Source organism: Panicum virgatum, chromosome 4K (genome assembly GCF_016808335.1).
Source record: "Panicum virgatum strain AP13 chromosome 4K, P.virgatum_v5, whole genome shotgun sequence".
Taxonomy (NCBI): domain Eukaryota; kingdom Viridiplantae; phylum Streptophyta; class Magnoliopsida; order Poales; family Poaceae; genus Panicum; species Panicum virgatum.
In genome coordinates this window covers 22,649,644-22,660,724 of record NC_053139.1, presented here as the reverse complement: position 1 = coordinate 22,660,724, position 11,081 = coordinate 22,649,644, and the positions used below count along the sequence as shown (strand labels likewise).

At 44.7% G+C, this 11,081-nt stretch overlaps 1 non-coding gene across 1 annotated transcript; it reads right to left on the bottom strand.

The window, feature by feature from the left end:
• Positions 1–9,613: 9,613 nt before the first annotated feature.
• LOC120705369 lies at positions 9,614–9,719 on the bottom strand. The gene has a single exon (XR_005687950.1). It is a non-coding gene; the product is annotated as a small nucleolar RNA R71 (small nucleolar RNA).
• Positions 9,720–11,081: the final 1,362 nt, after the last annotated feature.

Below are 11,081 nucleotides of genomic sequence, written 5' to 3'. Positions count from 1 at the left end.
CCTCCAAGAAGATGATCGTAGCGTCACGATCCGTCACCGTGTCCTGAAGCTCATGAACCTGGCCGTGGAGCTGGGTGATAAGAGCAGCTCTGCTCTCGAGCTCGGCACTAGCCTCCTGAAGCTGCTCATCTCTCAGCTGGACAGTCAGGTGCAAGGCCTGAGCCTGGTCCACCAACTGAGCGACGGCGTAACTCTGAAACGTGTGAAGTCTGTAGAGACCGTCTAAGCACATCGCTGTCGTCCAAAGTTCCCCGACCGGGTTGAGGGTAGCGACTACATCCATGTGTGCCATCCGGTCAAGCCAAAGTGGGTCTGCCGGGTCGTGTGCAGGGAACAACCTGAATGCGGTCAGAACCACCTCTAGAGGGTGCAAAGAGGAAAAAGTGGTGATCGCCCTCATGGCGGTAAGCTCCCAAGTGTTAATCAGATGGTGACCGACCATCTGAGTCACGATCGGCTCCCACCCGTTGAGCGGGTGCTGCGGGATCACCATCGTCACACTGCAGCGACGAACTCCGTCCTCCACAAAGTCGTGGCCATCGTAAATCGGTGGCTGGAGGTAACCGGCTACACTCAAAAGATCCCAAAGACGGTGAGGAAATCCATCCCAGTGCAAGCAAGCGGAGTGCACGTGCCCCTGCTCGTCAACAACCAGCAGCTCTTCCATCTGTCCCAACAAAAGACCGATGGATCAGCTGATGGTAAACAAGGAATAGCTGATTCTGGATAGTGAAAGAAATTGCCAAAACGATAGATAATATGCTCCGAAAATTCTCAAAAAATTACACAAGATCCCTATGATAATAAGGAACAATTCATATTGTCATCACTAAGATCAATTCGGACTCCAGGGGGTGATATGCTCAGGTTTTCAGAGTGACGTCAACCAGGAAAACTGGGTGTCTAGAGATGGTGTATGTTGACCATAACTCCCAAACCGGTTTTCTAAAATAATTCAAATTTTTATGGTAAGTTCATCATTTATTTATCTACAACTTTCATGTTGAATGATTTTTCATTTGAACAACTTAAGAAGGTCGACAAAAAGTCAGTTTGAAAAAAATTCGTGTTACACATGCATGTAGTAGAAATTCTAGAGCAAGTTCATGTATATGTTTTCCAGCATTAAATCGTGAAAGTCATCAGCAGATTTGAGAATCTTGATTGTTCCAACAAGATAACAGTTTTAGTTGGGTGCCTTCTTTTTACTGTGAGCTTAAAATTCCATCAGTGATAACATATTCAAAAATCAAGGTCGTTTGTTGAGTGGAACTTCCTGAACATGCATGTGTTGGTTTTCTTATTCTTTTCCATAGATAAATATTGGTTGAGTTTTTGCAGATTTGGTTGTTACAAAACTTGTAGATCTTATTTTAGGGATTCCAGATCAGTTGAGTTTGCTTTTTTATGATTTTTCTGTGATTTGTTATGCATTTTCAAAGTTCACTGCGATACTCTGGTAAACTTGCAAACACACCCTCGAACGAAAAAAAATAAATTACAACTGGGTCCTTCACCAGCCTTCTCCGCCATTGCATCTTGCCGGTCGTGTTCTGCTAGGCAGGGCTTACCGGGGCTGCAACGGGGAGGCGCGTGAGAGAGAGGAGTTCGAGGAACACCCACCCTTGTAGACGTTCAAGTGGAAGATGGCCGGAGACGAGCTCGTCGGCGCTAATGGCGGAGAAGAAGTTCGGTCGCCGGTGGTGTAGGCGAAGCAGGGCTCGGGGTAGAGGAACGTCGTGTGCACGAGCACCGCAAGTGCATGAGGAAGCTCCTGGGGTAGCTCTCGTGCACGGTTTCCCTCTGGGTTGGCCGGTCCGCGGTGAGCCCGAGCTCGCCGGTGGCGGTGCAGAAGGGGAACGGCGATGGGGATGGGTTTGGGCTCGATTCAGCGCGCGTGGAGCTTAATTGGAGTGTGGCGAAGCTGCTGGGGTAGTTGGATGGAGCAATGTGGGGCTGTGGTGGCCGGTCCGCGCGAGCTAGATGTCACCGGCCATGGCGGACAGTGGAAGAAGGGAGAAAGAGAGGAAGTCGCGCGACGGCGGAGGTTCTGGGCCATTTATAGGCGAGAGGAGTCCTGGGCGAGGGGAGCGGCGTCTGGGGAAGGCCGAATTGGCCTGGGAAGGCTCGGCTGCGAGCTGGCAGAGCGAGAAGGCGGCGAGCTGCATGGCGGCGCGGCTCGAGAGTGCGCCGAGGACGCGTGTTAGCATGGGGAGGTGCCAAGAGGCAGGCCAGGTGGTGCTGGAGAGCTCCCTCGGGTCCACTTGGCCGCGGACGCGCCGTGGATGAGGTCCACCGGCAGCGTACAGCGGGCGGCGGGCGAAACAGAGCAGCAGAGAGGGGAGAGATGGAGGTGAGGGCCTATCTGTGATTTCTAAAAGTTCAGGGACCTCTCGGTAAACTAAAAATATCTCCTTAGAGGGCTCAAATGAAAAAGTGTTGAACACCAACTTTGCATAACTTTTCAAGATCTACAACTTTTGTTTTATGCAAATTTTCATTTGAAACTCTCATTTTGAACTATTTTTAAATTTCCAAACTTGCACAAAAGGACTTTGACTTTATTTAGATTTTTTATGGTTTTTGGCTGAAAGTTCAATTGAGCACACGTCATTTAAAGTACTTCTCATGAGCCAACTAAATTTTTGTGCATATTTTTGAATTGGTTTTTTAGTAGCTTTTCACTCCTTTTTCTTTCTCTTTTAATTTCTTTTGTATACTTTGACTTTTATTTGACCTCTCCTCTTTGAATTAATTTCCCATATTTTTATTTTAAGTTTTAATTGGATACAGTGATCTGTATTTAAGTGTACTGACACCTGAGGTGTCACACTGCTTAACACTTTTGCCACATAGAGTAACAAGTGGAATATGATGATGATAATACTGTTGTATGATTTATATTTTTACTACCATGCTTGTTAGAAATAGATGCTCATCTAAAATGGTTAATTGAAGTAGAATATGGAAAAGCTAAAATCTGAAATTAAGGACCTACTCTTAGTCGCTTTTTCGGCAAAACAAACCCCTCCAGCCAAAAAGCCTTGCATGTCTAGTTAATGGACTAAGGTATATCCGATGACGGGTAAGCCTTGCTCAATATTAGTATACTCAGCCTTACTTGTGGCTTTATTTTCAGGTATTGCTTAGAAGTTGTGTTTGCTGATTTAACTGCTTTACCTTGGGTTGGTCTTTGAGGTTGGTTGTTTCCCCGGCCAACACTAACTCTGCTGATTGATGTCTCGTACGGGCTTCATCGTGATATCATTATGATGTTAGCCATTTTCATCCCTCCACTACAAATAATGATACTCTAATGAACTGTTGTAGATAAGACCTCTATAGTACTTATCTTATTTTCATAACCGTTTTATAATAATTAAATTTCCGCTGCAACTCTGAGATGTATGAAATGATCTGTGTTGTAATCTCTGGGCTCACCTTCGTGTGGGTGTTGTCTGTTTGATCCTGGAAAGCGTGGCTTTAATCGAGGCTTCACTCGAGGAACTACCGGTGAGTGCCGTTTTGGGTCAGCATTGCCTAGCAACAATGATCAGAGCACCCAAGCCACAGCTGGTATCAGAGCTCACAGACAGCTTACCAGAGATGGCAACCTCTATTTTCTAAACAACAAATCTAATTTGACTTCAAAACTACTAAGTTTTTGAAAAGTCTAGGATCTCCAAGGACAAGTCTAGAACGTAAAGCCCTAGGGGATCTTATGGGTATAATCAGGTGGTTTATATTGTATGGCTAACTTCCAGCACATTATATTTCAGTATTTAAATCCACTATTTAAATTCTGCAACTACATCGTCGCCGCGGAGGTATGCTTGCTCAGTCAGCTGAGGGAGTCTGACCTTCCCGTCGGTGATGCAAGCCGAACGCTGGAGCTCAAGCAGTTGTCTACTTGAGCTGCTGCCCATATACCAACTTCGGTTGATTATATGAGGTGTAATGGTTCGAAATTGGAATTCAATTCCCAGTCAATGACGGTACTCAGTCAATATGTTGTTTCGATGACGTATGCTTAACGTTGTTCATACGGCGGGAATTTTATGGATGCCGGTTCTATAGTGATCGGTAATGAATGGGAACGCTTTCGTGAGTGCTGGCATGGAAGGTTCATTTTATATACTTTAAGTTTTCTACAGGTACGCTAACTCGAAATTGAATCCTAGGCTAGATATCTATATCATATCGAGTAGTTATATATAGAGAGACGTATTATGTATGCCACCGAAGCTAACCGCGTAAGACCAAGGTTACTTGGCAATTGATTTTTTTTTGGTGAGGACGATTAGGATCTGCATTCATCCCTAAATCTTTAGCAAAGAAACATTTCAAAGAAATCACAATCGAAAAGTTTAAAAATCCAGTCCTACGGATCATCTATGTAATCTGTGAAATCTGGAGATTCTGGATTCCTTGAATTTTTAAAATATGAAGATAACCTCAAATCGAGTTTGGACTGTAAGATGAAATGTATATAAATAAAATTCCAACTGCTGTAAAAATATGGGAATTTTTTAAGCTTCCTACCTTAGTGTTTTCGAATTTATAGTAACCCTCTGCAAATCTGTCAAGTTGGAGCAGTCTGTCTAAACTGAATTTTTCAACTATCTTAACTTGCTCATTTGAAAAATCGTACAGCATGAAAGTTGTAGGTAACTTAATGAAGGACCTACTGTAAAATGTTGAATTATCCTGGTAAAGTGGTTTGTTATATATGGTCAAATTACACACTCTCTGGACAATCAGTTTTCTGGTCTGACATCATTGCACCATCTTGGTCATATCACCTTGTTAGGATCTAAACTGGCCATCGTATTGAGTAGATGAAATGTTCCCCACTACCCTAGGCATCTTCTGTAAATATTTGACAATTTTCGGAGTATGTTATCCATCGTTTTAGTCAATTTCTTTAACTATCCAGAATCTGTCCATATCATATTGATGCTTCCTTGAACCCATGTCTTTCCACACTTGTCCGATTGAACCACCACAGCAGTATGGATTGTTTGTAACTAAAAGCTTCCATGTTTCAGATGGTGGGAGTAACCCATAGTACTTCGAAAGATTTCAGTGCTAGTAGTAGCGGAATACAGCCACCGCCACCCAGCATCGAGGAATTACTTGCCACCCAAAATGAGTTACTTCGACAACTTCTCCAGGGACAGCTAGCAATTGGACAATTCCTGCAGCAACAATACTTTCAACCAGATGGGCACAATGTTCCCCAACCTCTGGTTGTCGGTTTACAAGAGCTCAATGAGAAGACCCAGGAAATAAGGGATGTCTACTCTGACTCACTAATGCCACCATCCCAACTTCCGATGAAACTTAAGGATGACCAAGTAAAGAGCTCAACTCTCAAGCATGGCCCAAGTGACATAGACTTGACGGGATGGGAAATTACATGCAAAGAATTTGTTCCCCGTAGGAGGAAAACCAAAGGTTGCTTCAACTGTGGAAATCCTACCCAGTTCGCTCGAAAATGCCCCTAGGTCACACAGCAAAACCAGGACCAAGGTTCTAGCCAAACCAGTAAAAGCAAGCGCAGAAGACTAAGACGGAGGAATGCGCGCAAAGAGCGAAGAAATGAGCACCAAAGATTGCGGGATGAGTGTAAGAAACAGATTGATCAGGTCAAACAAGGAAGGATCAATTCCACCACTCTTGTAGGTATTCCTGAAGGTACCTGTCATACCTTCTCTGTTTTCCCAACTCACCTGGCTCACTAGTTAGCATATCAAGGATAAATAACGTGTTGATTTGAGTAATAAATTCGGGTCAACTGAAATAGAGAGAACTAGCAAAACTATCTATGTCAGTACCCTGCATTGCAACATGTGCACCATATGCCCACATACATGGTCATCTCACTATATTATGCGCCTAAACCATGTGCACCATCAGATACACACAATGACCCGCACATCAACTAACTACCATTGGACACATGCACCAAGCCGTGTGCATCATATCGTGAAAGTATGAGTCATCGTATCTGTATGTTCCATCATCGTAAACCTATATCCCATGAATGCTTTAACTTATTCAACCCCATATCTGTACCCGCAATTGCCACATGATAAAAATTAATTTCATGGTATGTGGGTATTTCCACAACACATCATGACTTTGAACAATGGTGAATCTTTCTCCACATAAGTACCAAACTCCATCGAATAGGATCAACCTTGCACAAGGATGTCTTGAGAAAACCTTGATCTTCCGAAGAATAAGATCTCCATCCTAGAAAGCTATCAGATGTAAGTGGACCGGCAGGTACAGAAGAGAAACCCAAATTTTTAGACCTGATCAACTACCTCAAAAGAAGTTGAGCCTGTGGAACCAAATATAGTAAAACAAATCTCCTTACTTCTATAAAAGTTTGAAATTTTTTGGAGAAGTGTAACCCACAAAATTCAGCCTTTTGGTAAACCCCTATAATTCTGTAAACTTGTAGCAGTCTGGCCACATGAATTTTTCGACCCACTGAAAAGCTTTTTCTGAGAAAACGTTAAACATGAATGTTGTGGTTAACTCAGTCTAGAAGCTATTGTAAATTTTTGAGAATTTTTAGTGAAGTGGTTTGGTACTTACAATCAAAATACTAGCACTCTGTTCAGTCTGAAATCTGGGTCAACCTTTAGGCAAACACTTAAGGATATGACTATCTTAAACTCTATTTAGGAGTTGGAGTTGACTAGAAGAAATGATCACAATTATCTTAGGCACCTACAATAAAAATTGGAGAATTTTAGGACCTTGGATTCATCAGTTATGATCAATTCTATCAACTGCCCAGAATTTGTCTTGCGAAAATCGTCAAGCACAAGCTCTAAGAATGGAGAAGTCTAAATGTTTTATGGCGACAAGGATAGAGTTTTATGGTTTGAATCTCCATAGTGGATCCAATGAATCATGATCTCTGAAAACCCATTTCTTGATAGGTCACCTACTTCCAAAGCTTTCCAATTACTTGGGTATTAACGAAATATATCAAGACCCTAGGAAAAATTTCTCGCTAAAGTATATCTCATAATGCTATACCGAGACCACTTATAAATAGTCATTATACTCCAACTTTTGCCGATTATGGATTTCATGATTGGTTAGCCAAGCACCTCTCAAAGGCCTCATTCCATATGGATCATTATCTTCAACCGACACCTTTTCTTCAATTACACACTATTCGTACTATCAAGAAGTGTACTAGTATTTATCTTGATCACATTATGGTCCACATATCATACCACTGTTGATGGCCATTATCTCATGTTTTGACCGTCAACTTCTCGGGAATAAAATTAAGTTTTACACTATGTTCCATGCATATTATATTTGATTCTAATAAGTTCCACAAGTTTTGGATGAGTTGTGTTTGCAGGAATCCAGGGTCCAAAGATGGTCAAAATCAGAGAAAATCCCGACCGGCCGGCACATTCTGTGCCGACCGGCCTGACACCTCCACATACATGGGTCCAATAATTTCACTGAAGCAATGTGACATATTCATAAGGTTCCAAAACAAGGTTAGCATGTCATATCCTGTCGGTGGACCCAGAAGGCACAAGGATCAACCCAAAATCCCATTTGTCAGTGCCACGAGCGTCAAATGACGAAGACACCCAATCCAGAGGCAATGTGGAGCGTTGATATGCAACATCGGTGAAATGGAGGGCCGAGAGGCCCCGGAGCCAGGCCGCCCGGCCTCCCCCGGGCCGCCCGGCCTAAGATTCCAGCATCCAAGGAAGATACCCGAAGAACCGACCTCCTGGAGTGATCAGAAGCCGTCCACGCGAAGATGGTGGACAGGTGGCAGCAGGGCCAGGCTGGCTGGCCTAGGCTAGGCCGCCCGGCCCCACAAGTCAGTCTCTCGCCTCCCGGCTTCGCGTGGAAGTTAAGCACCACCTCTACAGTTGCGTGCACCTGGTGCCAACGGCAATACCGGCCTTCTACCGACCTTGGAAGCCTATAAATACCTCTCTCCCCCTCACTTGTAAACACACACTCAAAAGGAGCAATTCTCTCTTCTCAAGTCTAGAGCAGTTTAGTAGTTGGGAGTTAGAGTCGAGTCGAGCTTGTCTCGGGGATCCGGAGTTGTCATCGGAGCTTGGTAAAGCTCTTGTATCTTTTCCTTAGACATTTTCAATATAAGTTATCTTCTTTATTTACTTGAGTCAGCTTTACTTTCCGCAAGTTTTACCTTTCCAAGTACTTGTACTTGTCTACGGGAGTATGTTTTACCTCTAGTTCAGTTTAAGTTCCCTTTCTTGTCTGTCGGAGTTAGTCTTACGGGTTTTCTCACCCGTACTAGTGTAACTCAAGTTAGTTCACTAGGTTGAGGGGGATTTCTCTTGAAGGCCTCACGAGAAATCCTAGTATCGAGAGCAAACGTGGTGTCTGACTCAGTGCTAGCTAGAAAGTGTGTTCCACCGCACGGTACCGTAGTGGTAGGCGGAAAGTGGTGACAACCTTGTCCGTCCCTCGTAGTCCACCACGTTTGGGTGTTTTCATAGCAGTAGGATTGCCGAAAGTATGATGGGCCCCTTCTCACCCCAGTCTGCGCCCTTCGCTTAGGCCGCCGAAGTAAGCTCCTAGTTTCGACATCAAGTTAGAAGCTTAGATTAGTTCTAGTGAGGCTAGCTCAGTAGTATAAAAGTGTTTCAGGAGTCCTTTCTCGCTCGTTGTCCTCCCAGCTGCTACCTCTCTAAGGTATAGAATCTCCTGTGTGTCGCATGGTCATAGCCTGGCCACTTATCTTATCAGTTATATGGCTTACCCCTGCTGAATTAGTCGGTCGATAATTTCAGTAAAGGTTATCACTACGATTTATGATACAATTTATCATAGTGCTTCCCTGAGGATTTTCACGATACCCTAGAATACTCCAAGGTGAAATGCTACATCGGCAAATTCTGTGCGCTTGCAGAATACCTATTCAGATTGAGCATAAGAGACACCAACAAGCATTTCTGGTGCCGTTGCCGGGGAAGCAATTGGCTAAAGTTATCGTACAATTGAGTGAAAACACTTACTGTCTTATCACCGCTAATTTTAGCGGGCTTACCATTGCTCTCTCTCTTGTTTATTCGATGCAGAGCAGTGCATGATCGGTTTTGATCTACTATCCAACTTTGATCCGAATCCTCAGAGAATTGGGCGAATTGTGAGACGCCGCATCGTCCCACCCCAGAAGAAACCCACTTGGAATCCTCGTTTGTCAGTCTCAGCACCACCCATGGCCAAGACTCTCAGGCAGTACTCGGCCCTGTCCAGCAGCCACATCCCTACTGGACTGAACAATGACCAAGGCAATGATGGCTTTGAGCTCAAGTCGGGACTGGTGAACATGGTTCAAGCGAGTCCATTCTATGGAAAGGCATCGGAGGATGCCAACGCTCACCTTCAAAATTTCTTGGAAGTGAGCAGCACTATCAACCCCAGAGGTACCACGATGGATAACGTCCGTCTATGGCTGTTCCCATTCTCCTTGCTAGGCAAGGCAAAGATGTGGTTTTACACCAATAAAGCAAACTTCACGACATAGGAAGCTTGCTCCAATGCATTCCTGACGAAGTACTTTCCGGTGGGCAAAACCAATGCCCTCCGAGGAAAAATCTCTGGATTTCAGCAGCTCCCGGATGAAGCCATTTGGAAGCTTGGGCGAGATTCCAGGAATACATTGTAGCATGTCCCCACCATGGCATGGAGGAATGACTGATTATTCAGAGTTTCTTCAATGGCCTGAACACGCCAGCCAAGAATCACATTGATGCAGCATCAGGTGGATCCTTTCTTTCACTCAGCGTGCCTGAAGCAAAGGCGCTGGTAGAGAAGATTGCTTCCAACCAGAGTTGGAAAGGTGATAGGCAGCAGCAACCCCGCAAGGGAGTTCATCAGATCGACAGTATCGATATGCTTGCTGCCAAGATGGACCTTCTCCTGAAGAGACTGGAGTCTCCACACCAGGAGGCTAACCAAGTTATGGATTCTCGCATGACATGCGAGGTGTGCGGAGAAACTGGACATATGGGCAGCTCTTGCCCGGTCACTCAGGAGGAAGCTCACTTCGTTGAGCAAACAACTCCAACAGCTCAGGCTTCCGTCCTTAGCAGGGTTGGAATTCCAAGCCCAACCTCCCGTTCAGTCAGCAGCAAGGTGTGAATTTTAATAACAATTTTCAGCCTTCTTTAAAGGACCTAGTCTATGGCCAAAACAAATTAATGACAACATTAGTAAGAAATTCCTTGCTAATGATAAAATTTTGGAGTCTTTGGCCGGACAACTAGAGGGTATAAACTCTGTTATTAAAAATCAGTTGAGCTTCGATAAAATGATAGAAACTCAAGTTGCTCAACTAGCCTCATCTTGTCCTAACAACAAATTGAGAAAACTTCCGGGGCAACCAGAAGTTCTCCCTAAAGAGAGTGTTAGTGCGGTAACTACGCGGACGAGTAAGTCCATGCAAGAACCACCATACCCTAAAGATGCAGGATCTCGGCGGAAAGCCGTACCCGCCAGCAATACCTCTGCTGCAGACGAAGACCAGGAGGAGGCCGAAGAGTCCAACATCACTGCTGCCCAGGAAGAAACCGTGGAACCCCCTAGAACTTCACGGGAGTTTCATGACACTACTGCCTTACCATTTCAGGAAAGGATAAGGAAGCCAGTGGCCGACGAGCAATTCGGCAAGTTCATCGAGTTAATACGGAAGTTGTATGTCAATATACCGCTTCTTGATGCTATGCAGGTAGCAACCTATGCCAAGTACATCAAGGATATACTTGGTAACAAGAGAAGCCTGCCCACCACCGAGGTCGTGCAACTCACAGAGGAGTGTAGCGCAGCTATACTCGATCCTCTCCTGGAGAAGAAGAAAGATCCAGGATGCCCCACAATCACATGTTCAATTGGGAGTCCGCATTTCTCACACGCTTTGTGTGATCTGGGAGCAAGCGTCCGCATCATGCCCAAGGTAGTTTACGACAAACTAAACTATCATGAGCTTGCCCCTACTGCTATGTGCTTGCAGCTAGTGGACCAGAAAGTCCGTTACCCCGTGGGGATTG